Source organism: Amblyomma americanum, chromosome 8 (assembly GCF_052857255.1).
Source record: "Amblyomma americanum isolate KBUSLIRL-KWMA chromosome 8, ASM5285725v1, whole genome shotgun sequence".
In the NCBI taxonomy this organism is placed as follows: Eukaryota; Metazoa; Arthropoda; class Arachnida; order Ixodida; family Ixodidae; genus Amblyomma; species Amblyomma americanum.
In genome coordinates, this window is record NC_135504.1 from 127876518 (window position 1) to 127894273 (window position 17756).

Sequence of the window (17756 nt, forward strand, 5' to 3'; positions counted from 1 at the left end):
CGCACTTTGATTTTACAAGTCGTCGAGAATAAGCTGTAAACGTTTTCTCTCAGAACTGCACGAAAACGTGTATTCCGGCTCAAATCAACGGGATACATCGTTTTAGATTGAAACTAGCGAGATTTACGCACTTCGATTTTACAAGTCGGCGAGAGTGCACGAGAGTAAGCTGTAAACTTTTTCTCTCAGAACTGCATGAAAACGTGTATTCCGGCTCAAATCAACGGGATACATCGTTTTAGATCGAAACTAGCGAGATTTACGCAATTTGATTTTACAAGTTGTCGAGAATAAGCTGTAAACTTTTTCTCTCAGAACTGCACGAAAACGTGTATTCCGGCTCAAATCAACGGGATACATCGTTTTAGATTGAAACTAGCGAGATTTACGCACTTCGATTTTACAAGTCGGCGAGAGTGCACGAGAGTAAGCTGTAAACTTTTTCTCTCAGAACTGCACGAAAACGTGTATTCCGGCTCAAATCAACGGGATACATCGTTTTAGATCGCAACTAGCGACATTTACGCACTTCGATTTTACAAGTCGCCGACAGTGCATGAGAGTAAGCTGTAAACTTTTTCTCTCAGAACTGCGCCAAAACGTGTATTCCGGCTCAAAACAACGGAATACATCGTTTTAGATCAAAACTAGGGAGATTTACGCACTTCGATTTTACAAGTCGCCGAGAGTGCACGAGAGTAAGCTGTAAACTTTTTCTCACAGAACTGCACGAAAACGTGTATTCCGGCTCAAAACAACGGGATACAATGTATTAGATCGAAACTAGCGAGATTTACGCACTTCGCTTTTACATATCGTCGAGAGTGCACGAGAGTAATCTGTAAACACTCTCAGAACTGCACGAAAACGTGTATTCCGGCTGCAAACAACGGAATACATCGTTTTATATCGAAACTAGCGAGATTTACGCACTTCGATTTTACAAGTCGGCGAGAGTGCACGAGTGTAAGCTGTAAACGTTTTCGCTCAGAACTGCACGAAAACGTGTATTCCGGCTCAAAACAACGCATACATCGTATTAGATCGAAACTAGCGAGATTTACGCGCTTCGATTTTACAAGTAGTCGAAAGTAAGCTGTAAACGTTTTCTCTCAGAACTGCACGAGAACGTGTATTCCGGCTCAAAACAACGGGATACATCGTTTCAGATCGAACTAGCGAGATTTACCCACTTCGATTTTACAAGTCAGGGGGAGTGCACGAGAGTAAGCTGTAAACGTTTTCTCTTAGAACTGCAGAAAAAAGTATATTCCGGCTCAAAACAACGGGATACATTGTTTTAGATTGAAACTAGCGAGATTTACGCACTTCGATTTTACTAGTCGTCGAGAGTGCACGAGAGTATCCTGTAAAGGGTTTCTCTCAGAACTGCACGAAAAAGTGTATTCCGGCTCAAAACAACGAGATACTTCGTTTTAGATCAAAAGTTGCGAGATTTACGCACTTCGATTTTCCAAGTCGTCGAGAGAAAGCTGTAAACGTTTTCTCTCAGAACCGCACGAAAACGTGTATTACGGCTCGAAACCACGGGATACATCGTTTTAGATCGAAACTAGCGAGATTTACGCACTTCGATTTTACAAGTCGTCGAGAATAAGCTGTAAACTTTTTCTCTCAGAACTGCACGAAAACGTGAATTCCGGCTCAAAACAACGAGATACATCGTTTTAGGTCGACACTTGCGAGATTTACGCACTTCGATTTTACAAGTCGGCGAGAGTGCACGAGAGTAAGCTGTAAATGTTTTCTCTCAGAACTGCACGAAAACGCGCATTCCGGCTCAAATCAACGGGATACATCGTTTTAGATCGAAACTAGCGAGATTTACCCACTTCGATTTTACAAGTCAGGGGGAGTGCACGAGAGTAAGCTGTAAACGTTTTCTCTTAGAACTGCAGAAAAAAGTATATTCCGGCTCTAAACAACGGGATACATCGTTTTAGATTGAAACTAGCGAGATATACGCACTTCGATTTTACTAGTCGTCGAGAGTGCACGAGAGTATCCTGTAAAGGGTTTCTCTCAGAACTGCACGAAAAAGTGTATTCCGGCTCAAAACAACGAGATACTTCGTTTTAGATCAAAAGTTGCGAGATTTACGCACTTCGATTTTCCAAGTCGTCGAGAGTAAGCTGTAAACTTTTTCTCTCAGAACTGCACGAAAACGTGTATTCCGGCTCAAAACAAAGCGATACATCGTTTCAGATCAGAACTAGCGAGATTTACCCACTTCGATTTTGCAAGTCGTCGAGAGTGAACGAGAGTATGCTGCAAACTTTTTCTCTCAGATCTGCGCGAAAAATTGAATTCCGGCTCAAAACAACGGGATACATCGTTTCAGATCGAAACGAGCGAGATTTACGCACGTCGATTTTACAAGTCGTCGAGAGTGCACGAAAGCTGTAAACGTTTTCTCTCAAAACTGCACGAAAAAGGGTATTCCGGCTCAAAACAACGAGATACATCGTTTTAGATCGAAACTTGCGAGGTTTATGCACTTTGATTTCACAAGTCGTCGAGAGTAAGCGTAAACTTTTTCTCTCAGAACTGCACGAGAACGCTATTCCGGCTCAAAACAACGGGATACATCGTTTCAGATCGAAACTAGCGAGATTTACGCCCTTCGATTTTACAAGTCGTCGAGAGTGCACGAGAGTGCGTTGTAAACGTTTTGTCTCAGGACTGCACGAAAACGTGTATTCCGGCTCAAAACAACGAGACACATCGTTTCAGATCGAAACTAGCGAGATTTACGCACTTCGATTTTCCAAGTCGTCGAGAGAGCACGAGAGTAAGCTGTAATCGTTTTCTCTCAAACATGCACGAAAACAAGTATTCCGGCTCAAAACAACAGGATACATCGTTTCAGATCGAAACTAGCGAGATTTACGCCCATCGATTTTACAAGTCGTCGAGAGTGCACGAGAGTAAGCTGTAAACTTTTTCTCTCAGAACTGCACGAAAACGTGTATTCCGGCTCAAATCAACGGGATACATCGTTTTAGATCGAAAGTAGCGACATTTACGCACTTCGATTTTACAAGTCGCCGACAGTGCATGAAAGTAAGCTGTAAACTTTTTCTCTCAGAACTGCACGAAAACGTGTATTCCGGCTCAAAACAACGGAATACATCGTTTTAGATCAAAACTAGCGAGATTTACGCACTTCGATTTTACAAGTCGTCGAGAGTGCACGAGAGTAAGCTGTAAACTTTTTCTCTCAGAACTGCACGAAAACGTGTATTCCGGCTCAAATCAACGGGATACATCGTTTTAGATTGAAACTAGCGAGATTTACGCACTTCGATTTTACAAGTCGGCGAGAGTGCACGAGAGTAAGCTGTAAACTTTTTCTCTCAGAACTGCACGAAAACGTGTATTCCGGCTCAAATCAACGGGATACATCGTTTTAGATCGCAACTAGCGACATTTACGCACTTCGATTTTACAAGTCGCCGACAGTGCATGAGAGTAAGCTGTAAACTTTTTCTCTCAGAACTGCGCCAAAACGTGTATTCCGGCTCAAAACAACGGAATACATCGTTTTAGATCAAAACTAGGGAGATTTACGCACTTCGATTTTACAAGTCGCCGAGAGTGCACGAGAGTAAGCTGTAAACTTTTTCTCACAGAACTGCACGAAAACGTGTATTCCGGCTCAAAACAACGGGATACAATGTATTAGATCGAAACTAGCGAGATTTACGCACTTCGCTTTTACATATCGTCGAGAGTGCACGAGAGTAATCTGTAAACACTCTCAGAACTGCACGAAAACGTGTATTCCGGCTGAAAACAACGGAATACATCGTTTTATATCGAAACTAGCGAGATTTACGCACTTCGATTTTACAAGTCGGCGAGAGTGCACGAGTGTAAGCTGTAAACGTTTTCGCTCAGAACTGCACGAAAACGTGTATTCCGGCTCAAAACAACGCATACATCGTATTAGATCGAAACTAGCGAGATTTACGCGCTTCGATTTTACAAGTAGTCGAAAGTAAGCTGTAAACGTTTTCTCTCAGAACTGCACGAGAACGTGTATTCCGGCTCAAAACAACGGGATACATCGTTTCAGATCGAACTAGCGAGATTTACCCACTTCGATTTTACAAGTAAGGGGGAGTGCACGAGAGTAAGCTGTAAACGTTTTCTCTTAGAACTGCAGAAAAAAGTATATTCCGGCTCTAAACAACGGGATACATTGTTTTAGATTGAAACTAGCGAGATTTACGCACTTCGATTTTACTAGTCGTCGAGAGTGCACGAGAGTATCCTGTAAAGGGTTTCTCTCAGAACTGCACGAAAAAGTGTATTCCGGCTCAAAACAACGAGATACTTCGTTTTAGATCAAAAGTTGCGAGATTTACGCACTTCGATTTTCCAAGTCGTCGAGAGTAAGCTGTAAACTTTTTCTCTCAGAACTGCACGAAAACGTGTATTCCGGCTCAAAACAAAGCGATACATCGTTTCAGATCAGAACTAGCGAGATTTACCCACTTCGATTTTGCAAGTCGTCGAGAGTGAACGAGAGTATGCTGCAAACTTTTTCTCTCAGATCTGCGCGAAAAATTGAATTCCGGCTCAAAACAACGGGATACATCGTTTCAGATCGAAACGAGCGAGATTTACGCACGTCGATTTTACAAGTCGTCGAGAGTGCACGAAAGCTGTAAACGTTTTCTCTCAAAACTGCACGAAAAAGGGTATTCCGGCTCAAAACAACGAGATACATCGTTTTAGATCGAAACTTGCGAGGTTTATGCACTTTGATTTCACAAGTCGTCGAGAGTAAGCGTAAACTTTTTCTCTCAGAACTGCACGAGAACGCTATTCCGGCTCAAAACAACGGGATACATCGTTTCAGATCGAAACTAGCGAGATTTACGCCCTTCGATTTTACAAGTCGTCGAGAGTGCACGAGAGTGCGTTGTAAACGTTTTGTCTCAGGACTGCACGAAAACGTGTATTCCGGCTCAAAACAACGAGACACATCGTTTCAGATCGAAACTAGCGAGATTTACGCACTTCGATTTTCCAAGTCGTCGAGAGAGCACGAGAGTAAGCTGTAATCGTTTTCTCTCAAACATGCACGAAAACAAGTATTCCGGCTCAAAACAACAGGATACATCGTTTCAGATCGAAACTAGCGAGATTTACGCCCATCGATTTTACAAGTCGTCGAGAGTGCACGAGAGTAAGCTGTAAACTTTTTCTCTCAGAACTGCACGAAAACGTGTATTCCGGCTCAAATCAACGGGATACATCGTTTTAGATCGAAACTAGCGACATTTACGCACTTCGATTTTACAAGTCGCCGACAGTGCATGAGAGTAAGCTGTAAACTTTTTCTCTCAGAACTGCACGAAAACGTGTATTCCGGCTCAAAACAACGGAATACATCGTTTTAGATCAAAACTAGCGAGATTTACGCACTTCGATTTTACAAGTCGTCGAGAGTGCACGAGAGTAAGCTGTAAACTTTTTCTCTCAGAACTGCACGAAAACGTGTATTCCGGCTCAAAACAACGGGATACAATGTATTAGATCGAAACTAGCGAGATTTACGCACTTCGCTTTTACATGTCGTCGAGAGTGCACGAGAGTAATCTGTAAACACTTTCAGAACTGGACGAAGACGTGTATTCCGGCTCAAAACAACGAGATACATCGTTTCAGATCGAAAATAGCGAGATTTACGCACTTCGATTTTACAAGTCGTCGACAGTGCACGAGAGTGAGCTGTAAACTTTTTCTCTCAGAACTGCGCGAAAAATTGTATTCAGGCTCAAAACAACGGGATACATCGTTTTAGATCGAAACTAGCGAGATTTACGCACTTCGATTTTACAAGTCGTCGAGAGTAGACGAGAGTAAGCTGTAAACGTTTTCTCTCAGAACTGCACGAAAACGTGTATTCCGGCTCGAAACAACGGGATACATCGTTTCAGATCGAAACGAGCGAGATTTACGCACGTCGATTTTACAAGTCGTCGAGAGTGCACGAAAGCTGTAAACGTTTTCTCTCAAAACTGCACGAAAAAGGGTATTCCGGCTCAAAACAACGAGATACATCGTTTTAGATCGAAACTTGCGAGGTTTATGCACTTTGATTTCACAAGTCGTCGAGAGTAAGCGTAAACTTTTTCTCTCAGAACTGCACGAGAACGCGTATTCCGGCTCAAAACAACGGGATACATCGTTTCAGATCGAAACTAGCGAGATTTACGCCCTTCGATTTTACAAGTCGTCGAGAGTGCACGAGAGTGCGTTGCGAACGTTTTGTCTCAGGACTGCACGAAAACGTGTATTCCGGCTCAAAACAACGAGACACATCGTTTCAGATCGAAACTAGCGAGATTTACGCACTTCGATTTTCCAAGTCGTCGAGAGAGCACGAGAGTAAGCTGTAATCGTTTTCTCTCAAACATGCACGAAAACATGTATTCCGGCTCAAAACAACAGGATACATCGTTTCAGATCGAAACTAGCGAGATTTACGCCCATCGATTTTACAAGTCGTCGAGAGTGCACGAGAGTAAGCTTTAAACTTTTTCTCTCAGAACTGCACGAAAACGTGTATTCCGGCTCAAATCAACGGGATACATCGTTTTAGATCGAAACTAGCGACATTTACGCACTTCGATTTTACAAGTCGCCGACAGTGCATGAGAGTAAGCTGTAAACTTTTTCTCTCAGAACTGCACGAAAACGTGTATTCCGGCTCAAAACAACGGAATACATCGTTTTAGATCAAAACTAGCGAGATTTACGCACTTCGATTTTACAAGTCGTCGAGAGTGCACGAGAGTAAGCTGTAAACTTTTTCTCTCAGAACTGCACGAAAACGTGTATTCCGGCTCAAAACAACGGGATACAATGTATTAGATCGAAACTAGCGAGATTTACGCACTTCGCTTTTACATGTCGTCGAGAGTGCACGAGAGTAATCTGTAAACACTTTCAGAACTGGACGAAGACGTGTATTCCGGCTCAAAACAACGAGATACATCGTTTCAGATCGAAAATAGCGAGATTTACGCACTTCGATTTTACAAGTCGTCGACAGTGCACGAGAGTGAGCTGTAAACTTTTTCTCTCAGAACTGCGCGAAAAATTGTATTCAGGCTCAAAACAACGGGATACATCGTTTTAGATCGAAACTAGCGAGATTTACGCACTTCGATTTTACAAGTCGTCGAGAGTAGACGAGAGTAAGCTGTAAACGTTTTCTCTCAGAACTGCACGAAAACGTGTATTCCGGCTCGAAACAATGGGATACATCGTTTTAGATCGAAACTAGCGAGATTTACGCACTTCGATTTTACAAGTCGTCGAGAATAAGCTGTAAACTTTTTCTCTCAGAACTGCACGAAAACGTGAGTTCCGGCTCAAAACAACGAGATACATCGTTTTAGGTCGAAACTTGCGAGATTTACGCACTTCGATTTTCAAAGTCGGCGAGAGTAAGCTGTAAACTTTTTCTCTCAGAACTTCACGAAAACGTGTATTTCGGCTCAAAACAACGAGATACTTCGTTTCAGATCGAAACTAGCGAGATTTACGCACTTCGATTTCACAAGTCGTCGAGAGTGCACGAGAGTAAGCTGTAAACTTTTTCTCTCAGAACCGCGCGAAAAATTGTATTCTGGCTCAAAGCAACGGGAAACATCGTTTCAGATTGAAACTAGCGAGATTTACGCAATTCGATTTTACAAGTCGTCGAGATTAGACGAGAGTAAGCTGTAAAATTTCTCTTTCAGATCTGCGCGAAAAATTGTATTCCGGCTCAAAACAACAGGATACATCGTTTCAGATCGAAACTAGCGAGATTTACGCACTTAGTTTTACAGGTCGTCGTGAGTAGACGAGAGTAAGGTGTAAACTTTTTCTCTCAGAACTGCACGAAAACGTGTATTCCGGCTCAAAACAAAGCGATACATCGTTTCAGATCAGAACTAGCGAGATTTATCCACTTCGATTTTGCAAGTCGTCGAGAGTGAACGAGAGTATGCTGCAAACTTTTTCTCTCAGATCTGCGCGAAAAATTGAATTCCGGCTCAAAACAACGGGATACATCGTTTCAGATCGAAACGAGCGAGATTTACGCACGTCGATTTTACAAGTCGTCGAGAGTGCACGAAAGCTGTAAACGTTTTCTCTCAAAACTGCACGAAAAAGGGTATTCCGGCTCAAAACAACGAGATACATCGTTTTAGATCGAAACTTGCGAGGTTTATGCACTTTGATTTCACAAGTCGTCGAGAGTAAGCGTAAACTTTTTCTCTCAGAACTGCACGAGAACGCTATTCCGGCTCAAAACAACGGGATACATCGTTTCAGATCGAAACTAGCGAGATTTACGCCCTTCGATTTTACAAGTCGTCGAGAGTGCACGAGAGTGCGTTGTAAACGTTTTGTCTCAGGACTGCACGAAAACGTGTATTCCGGCTCAAAACAACGAGACACATCGTTTCAGATCGAAACTAGCGAGATTTACGCACTTCGATTTTCCAAGTCGTCGAGAGAGCACGAGAGTAAGCTGTAATAGTTTTCTCTCAAACATGCACGAAAACATGTATTCCGGCTCAAAACAACAGGATACATCGTTTCAGATCGAAACTAGCGAGATTTACGCCCATCGATTTTACAAGTCGTCGAGAGTGCACGAGAGTAAGCTGTAAACTTTTTCTCTCAGAACTGCACGAAAACGTGTATTCCGGCTCAAATCAACGGGATACATCGTTTAAGATCGAAACTAGCGACATTTACGCACTTCGATTTTACAAGTCGCTGACAGTGCATGAGAGTAAGCTGTAAACTTTTTCTCTCAGAACTGCACGAAAACGTGTATTCCGGCTAAAAACAACGGAATACATCGTTTTAGATCAAAACTAGCGAGATTTACGCACTTCGATTTTACAAGTCGTCGAGAGTGCACGAGAGTAAGCTGTAAACTTTTTCTCTCAGAACTGCACGAAAACGTGTATTCCGGCTCAAAACAACGGGATACAATGTATTAGATCGAAACTAGCGAGATTTACGCACTTCGCTTTTACATGTCGTCGAGAGTGCACGAGAGTAATCTGTAAACACTTTCAGAACTGGACGAAGACGTGTATTCCGGCTCAAAACAACGAGATACATTGTTTCAGATCGGAAATAGCGAGATTTACGCACTTCGATTTTACAAGTCGTCGACAGTGCACGAGAGTGAGCTGTAAACTTTTTCTCTCAGAACTGCGCGAAAAATTGTATTCAGGCTCAAAACAACGGGATACATCGTTTTAGATCGAAACTAGCGAGATTTACGCACTTCGATTTTACAAGTCGTCGAGAGTAGACGAGAGTAAGCTGTAAACGTTTTCTCTCAGAACTGCACGAAAACGTGTATTCCGGCTCGAAACAACGGGATACATCGTTTCAGATCGAAACGAGCGAGATTTACGCACGTCGATTTTACAAGTCGTCGAGAGTGCACGAAAGCTGTAAACGTTTTCTCTCAAAACTGCACGAAAAAGGGTATTCCGGCTCAAAACAACGAGATACATCGTTTTAGATCGAAACTTGCGAGGTTTATGCACTTTGATTTCACAAGTCGTCGAGAGTAAGCGTAAACTTTTTCTCTCAGAACTGCACGAGAACGCGTATTCCGGCTCAAAACAACGGGATACATCGTTTCAGATCGAAACTAGCGAGATTTACGCCCTTCGATTTTCCAAGTCGTCGAGAGAGCACGAGACTAAGCTGTAATCGTTTTCTCTCAAACATGCACGAAAACATGTATTCCGGCTCAAAACAACAGGATACATCGTTTCAGATCGAAACTAGCGAGATTTACGCCCATCGATTTTACAAGTCGTCGAGAGTGCACGAGAGTAAGCTGTAAACGTTTTCTCTCAGAACTGCACGAAAACGTGTATTCCGGCTCAAAACAACGAGATACATCGTTTTAGATCGAAACTAGCGAGATTTACGCACTTCGATTTTACAAGTCGCCGACAGTGCATGAGAGTAAGCTGTAAACTTTTTCTCTCAGAACTGCACGAAAACGTGTATTCCGGCTCAAAACAACGGAATACATCGTTTTAGATCAAAACTAGCGAGATTTACGCACTTCGATTTTACAAGTCGTCGAGAGTGCACGAGAGTAAGGTGTAAACTTTTTCTCTCAGAACTGCACGAAAACATGTATTCCGGCTCAAATCAACGGGATACATCGTTTTAGATCGAAACTAGCGAGATTTACGCACTTCGATTTTACAAGTCGGCGAGAGTGCACGAGAGTAAGCTGTAACCTTTTTCTCTCAGAACTGCACGAAAACGCGCATTGCGGCTCAAATCAACGGGATACATCGTTTTAGATCGAAACTAGCGAGATTTACGCACTTCGATTTTACAAGTCGGCGAGAGTGCACGAGAGTAAGCTGTAAACGTTTTCTCTCAGAACTGCACGAAAACGTGTATTCCGGCTCGAAACAACGGGATACATCGTTTTAGATCGAAACTAGCGAGATTTACGCACTTTTATTTTACAAGTCGTCGAGAATAAGCTGTAAACTTTTTCTCTCAGAACTGCACGAAAACGTGTATTCCGGCTCAAATCAACGGGATACATCGTTTTAGATCGAAACTAGCGACATTTACGCACTTCGATTTTACAAGTCGCCGACAGTGCATGAGAGTAAGCTGTAAACTTTTTCTCTCAGAACTGCACGAAAACGTGTATTCCGGCTCAAAACAACGGAATACATCGTTTTAGATCAAAACTAGCGAGATTTACGCACTTCGATTTTACAAGTCGTCGAGAGTGCACGAGAGTAAGGTGTAAACTTTTTCTCTCAGAACTGCACGAAAACGTGTATTCCGGCTCAAATCAACGGGATACATCGTTTTAGATCGAAACTAGCGAGATTAACGCACTTCGATTTTACAAGTCGGCGAGAGTGCACGAGAGTAAGCTGTAACCTTTTTCTCTCAGAACTGCACGAAAACGCGCTTTCCGGCTCAAATCAAAGGGATACATCGTTTTAGATCGAAACTAGCGAGATTTACGCAATCGATTTTACAAGTCGGCGAGAGTGCACGAGAGTAAGCTGTAAACGTTTTCTCTCAGAACTGCACGAAAACGTGTATTCCGGCTCGAAACAACGGGATACATCGTTTTAGATCGAAACTAGCGAGATTTACGCACTTTTATTTTACAAGTCGTCGAGAATAAGCTGTAAACTTTTTCTCTCAGAACTGCACGAAAACGTGTATTCCGGCTCAAATCAACGGGATACATCGTTCTAGATCGAAACTAGCGAGATTTACGCACTTCGATTTTACAAGTCGGCGAGAGTGCACGAGAGTAAGCTGTAAACGTTTTCTCTCAGAACTGCACGAAAACGTGTATTCCGGCTCGAAACAACGGGATACATCGTTTTAGATCGAAACTAGCGAGATTTACGCACTTTGATTTTACAAGTCGTCGAGAATAAGCTGTAAACGTTTTCTCTCAGAACTGCACGAAAACGTGTATTCCGGCTCAAATCAACGGGATACATCGTTTTAGATTGAAACTAGCGAGATTTACGCACTTCGATTTTACAAGTCGGCGAGAGTGCACGAGAGTAAGCTGTAAACGTTTTCTCTCAGAACTGCACGAAAACGTGTATTCCGGCTCGAAACAACGGGATACATCGTTTTAGATCGAAACTAGCGAGATTTACGCACTTCGATTTTACAAGTCGCCGACATTGCATGAGAGTAAGCTGTAAACTTTTTCTCTCAGAACTGCACCAAAACGTGTATTCCGGCTCAAAACAACGGAATACATCGTTTTAGATCAAAACTAGGGAGATTTACGCACTTCGATTTTACAAGTCGGCGAGAGTGCACGAGAGTAAGCTGTAACCTTTTTCTCTCAGAACTGCACGAAAACGCGCTTTCCGGCTCAAATCAACGGGATACATCGTTTTAGATCGAAACTAGCGAGATTTACGCACTTCGATTTTACAAGTCGGCGAGAGTGCACGAGAGTAAGCTGTAAACGTTTTCTCTCAGAACTGCACGAAAACGTGTATTCCGGCTCGAAACAACGGGATACATCGTTTTAGATCGAAACTAGCGAGATTTACGCACTTTTATTTTACAAGTCGTCGAGAATAAGCTGTAAACTTTTTCTCTCAGAACTGCACGAAAACGTGTATTCCGGCTCAAATCAACGGGATACATCGTTCTAGATCGAAACTAGCGAGATTTACGCACTTCGATTTTACAAGTCGGCGAGAGTGCACGAGAGTAAGCTGTAAACGTTTTCTCTCAGAACTGCACGAAAACGTGTATTCCGGCTCGAAACAACGGGATACATCGTTTTAGATCGAAACTAGCGAGATTTACGCACTTTGATTTTACAAGTCGTCGAGAATAAGCTGTAAACGTTTTCTCTCAGAACTGCACGAAAACGTGTATTCCGGCTCAAATCAACGGGATACATCGTTTTAGATTGAAACTAGCGAGATTTACGCACTTAGATTTTACAAGTCGGCGAGAGTGCACGAGAGTAAGCTGTAAACTTTTTATCTCAGAACTGCACGAAAACGTGTATTCCGGCTCAAATCAACGGGATACATCGTTTTAGATCGCAACTAGCGACATTTACGCACTTCGATTTTACAAGTCGCCGACATTGCATGAGAGTAAGCTGTAAACTTTTTCTCTCAGAACTGCACCAAAACGTGTATTCCGGCTCAAAACAACGGAATACATCGTTTTAGATCAAAACTAGGGAGATTTACGCACTTCGATTTTACAAGTCGTCGAGAGTGCACGAGAGTAAGCTGTAAACTTTTTCTCTCAGAACTGCACGAAAACGTGTATTCCGGCTCAAAACAACGGGATACAATGTATTGGATCGAAACTAGCGAGATTTACGCACTTCGCTTTTACATGTCGTCGAGAGTGCACGAGAGTAATCTGTAAACACTTTCAGAACTGGACGAAGACGTGTATTCCGGCTCAAAACAACGAGATACATCGTTTCAGATTGAAACTAGCGAGATTTACGCACTTCGATTTTACAAGTCGTCGACAGTGCACGAGAGTGAGCTGTAAATTTTTCTCTCAGAACTGCGCGAAAAATTGTATTCAGGCTCAAAACAACGGGATACATCGTTTTAGATCGAAACTAGCGAGATTTACGCACTTCGATTTTACAAGTCGTCGAGAGTAGACGAGAGTAAGCTGTAAACGTTTTCTCTCAGAACTGCACGAAAACGTGTATTACGGCTCGAAACCACGGGATACATCGTTTTAGATCGAAACTAGCGAGATTTACGCACTTCGATTTTACAAGTCGTCGAGAATAAGCTGTAAACTTTTTCTCTCAGAACTGCACGAAAACGTGAATTCCGGCTCAAAACAACGAGATACATCGTTTTAGGTCGAAACTTGCGAGATTTACGCACTTCGATTTTCAAAGTCGGCGAGAGTAAGCTGTAAACCTTTTCTCTCAGAACTTCACGAAAACGTGTATTCCGGCTCAAAACAACGAGATACTTCGTTTCAGATCGAAACTAGCGAGATTTACGCACTTCGATTTTACAAGTCGTCGAGAGTGCACGAGAGTAAGCTGTAAACTTTTTCTCTCAGAACCGCGCGAAAAATTGTATTCTGGCTCAAAACAACGGGAAACATCGTTTCAGATTGAAACTAGCGAGATTTACGCAATTCGATTTTACAAGTCGTCGAGATTAGACGAGAGTAATCTGTAAACTTTTTCTTTCAGAACTGCGCGAAAAATTGTATTCCGGCTCAAAACAACGGGATACATCGTTTCAGATCGAAACTAGCGAGATTTACGCACTTCGTTTTACGGTCGTCGAGAGTAGACGAGAGTAAGCTGTAACCTTTTTCTCTCAGAACTGCACGAAAACGCGCATTCCGGCTCAAATCAACGGAATACATCGTTTTAGATCGAAACTAGCGAGATTTACGCACTTCGATTTTACAAGTCGTCGACAGTGCACGAGAGTAAGCTGTAAACTTTTTCTCTCAGAACTGCGCGAAAAATTGTATTCAGGCTCAAAACAACGGGATACATCGCTTCAGATCGAAACTAGCGAGATTTACGCACTTCGATTTTACAAGTTGTCGAGAGTAGACGAGAGTAAGCTGTAAACGTTTTCTCTCTGAACTGCACGAAAACATGTATTCCGGCTCGAAACAACGGGATACATCGTTTTAGATCGAAACTAGCGAGATTTACGCACTTCGATTTTACAAGTCGGCGAGAGTGCACGAGAGTAAGCTGTAAACGTTTTCTCTCAGAACTGCACGAAAACGTGTATTCCGGCTCAAAACATCTGGATACGTCGTATTAGATTGAAACTAGCGACATTTACGCACTTCGATTTTACAAGTCGTCGAGAGTGCATGAGAGTAAGCTGTAAACGTTTTCTCTCAGAACTGCACGAAAACGTGTATTCCGGCTCAAATCAACGGGATACATCGTTTTAGATCGAAACTAGCGAGATTTACGCACTTCGATTTTACAAGTCGGCGAGAGTGCACGAGAGTAAGCTGTAAACGTTTTCTCTCAGAACTGCACGAAAACGTGTATTCCGGCTCAAAACATCTGGATACGTCGTATTAGATTGAAACTAGCGACATTTACGCACTTCGATTTTACAAGTCGTCGAGAGTGCATGAGAGTAAGCTGTAAATGTTTTCTCTCAGAACTGCACGAAAACGTGTATTCCGGCTCAAAACAACGGAATACATCGTTTTAGATCAAAACTAGCGAGATTTACGCACTTCGATTTTACAAGTCGTCGAGAGTGCACGAGAGTAAGCTGTAAACTTTTTCTCTCAGAACTGCACGAAAACGTGTATTCTGGGCATGGAAGCACCTCTTCGACTATGATGCACTCACACGTTATCGTCTTCTTTGCGCAACTTTCTGCTATCTTCAGCTACTGCAATCATGGTTCGGAAACGCCCTTCAAAGCCGGAACATTCGACTCCAGTGAAAAGAACACTGAATTGCCTGGACAAAGCTTCGCTGCTTTGCCGCATTCCGCCAGCTTCCCCTGCCTTTTTGCCATCTGCACTGCTAGACCAGGCCTCATCCATCGTAGTCCAGCCACAGCGTCATCAACATTTCGAAAAACGGACGGCTTAAAAGCGGACGCCGAGCGTTTCGTCTTCAGTGGGCATGGAAGCACCTCTTCGACGATGATGCACTCACACGTTATCGTCTTCTTTGCGCAGGTTAGTCGTCCATATCTCCCTACTAAATGCTTTAAATCAGATGATTCATTTATTATTGTGCTTCCATGCCCTGGAACACTGGCAGCCTCATTTTGCTCGCTCTTTCTGTTAATGTGTGGTGATGTTGAAGAAAACCCGGGACAGAAAGATAACGATATGACTGAATTGCTCAAAATGGTTAAAGAAACCAACGAGAGATGCATCAGGATAGAAGCAAACCAAGCTAACTTATCCCAGACTATTATCAAAATCAAGCAGGAGCAGGTCTTGCTCTCTAGCACCATATCTGAAATAAATGAACGTTTAGCAAGTGTTGAGCAGCAAACCGCTTCATTGGCAACCGTACAGCTAGACATGAATGAAGCACAAGAAAACATTGACCGCCTTGAACAAGATTGCATAGTCCTCCACTCTCGACTTGATCAAATGGAAGACCATTCTCGTCGCGATAATTTAATTTGTTTTTGAATCAGTGACGACGAATCAGAAACACCCCAGCAGTCCGAAGAAAAACTTTTAGCTCTACTTTCTGAGGAACTTGAGCTGCAGCTAACATCAGATGCGGTAGCGCGTGCTCATAGATTTGGCCGATACGATTCCAAAAAAAAACAGGCCGCTTATTGTTAAATTCATAACCCACAAGACCAAAGAGCTGGTATTTTCCAAGCGGTCCGGCCTTCAGGATAGCGATTTCAGCATGAGCGAGGACTTCTGCTCAGCTACTCGACAAGCTCGAAAGAAACTTCTTGAGTTCGCGAAATCACTCAAAACTAAGTACAAGCTACGTCACAATAAATTACTTGCCAAAGACAAATGCTACTTTTATGACGCGCTTACCAACAACATACGCGAGATGCCACCCGCTAGCCGAACAGTTGATAACGAGGCCCCACCCACCATGGCAACACGTTCTGGCCGCACTTACTCGTCCAAAAGTTAGGGATGGGTGAGGGGAAGCGGATCAGTGTCGAAAGTTTCCGTGCTATACACGAACATTCGCAGCCTTTACAATAAAAAAGACTATCTTAATGCGCTAATTAACGACTCTGAAGCAGACATTATTGTCCTAACCGAAACTTGGCTTTCTGAGAAAATATCATCAAATGAACTGTTCGACTGCAATAAGCACTTCGTTACTTTTCGTTATGATCGAGCTGATAGAATGGGTGGTGGAGTCCTAATTGCTATCAATGAAAGTTTTCAGTGTTTTCCTATATCTGTTGATTGTGACTTACAAACAGTTTGGTGCTGTATAACTGTTGCTTTCAAAAAATTTGTCATTGGTGCCTGTTACCGCCCTCCCAAATGCAGCACGGCGTTTTGTGAAGGTATCCATGACTGTCTTAACCAAATCACTGTACAGTTTCCTGGTGCACCTATTTTTTTGCTTGGGGATTTTAACTTCCCAAGCATTGACTGGTCCAATCTTTGCGCTAGTTCTACTACCGCTGAAGCTTCTAACTTTGTCACTGTTTGTTCTGGCTTCAGTTTATCTCAGCTTGTCAATCTACCAACACGTGTAACACCGTCGTCATCTTCTCTGATTGATCTAATACTTACATCAGCTCCTGACATCAGTTCTGCAGTGTTACAAGTACCAGGCTTCAGCGACCATGACATATTACACTTCTCGTTTTCAGTGCCATCTACGCGAGCAAAGCGACAAAAGAAACGTATCCGAGATTACAACAAAGCCAACTTTGACGCTATTTACATGGAGCTCTCCTCATTTCCTTATGACATTTTGCTAATCCACTCGAGGCTTTCGGTTTCCGAACTCTGGTCATCTTTCAAAAGTAAACTTCTCCATCTCAGTGACAAGTATATTCCACTAAGAACGATCCATCACTCATCCAGTGCCCCCTGGTATAACACCTATCTAAAACGCTTATCCAATAAGAAAAAAAGGCTCTTTCGCCAAGCAAAAATGAGATGTAGTCCTAACCGATGGTCAATATACAATCAGGCAGCACAAAACTACATAAACGCTGTGAAAACAGCTAAATTCAATTTCTTTACCACGACACTTCCTTCCTTAATAAGTACGAATCCGAAACAATTTTGGAACATTGTAAAGAGCTCCAACGATCGAACAATCACCCTGATTGACGAGTGTGGCAAACAGGTCCCTGAAAATATATGCGCTGCCTTATTGAATAACACCTTCTCTCTCTCGTTCACTAGTCCCTCAGCCACTCAATGCCCGCTTTTCCCTCACGCTCATTTTTCTCCAATGAACCCCATTGTTTTTGATCCCGCAGGAATCAGAACCATCATTAGTAAACTGAAACGATCATCGTCTTGTGGTGTCGATGGAATCACATCAAAATTCCTTCAGAACACTACTGAATACTGCTCTATTTTATTAAGCTTTATTTTTACCAAATCACTTTCCGAGAGCTGTCTACCCAAAGAATGGAAAACAGGGAAAGTTGTTCCTATATACAAATCTGGCCATTCACACAAACCGTCTAACTATC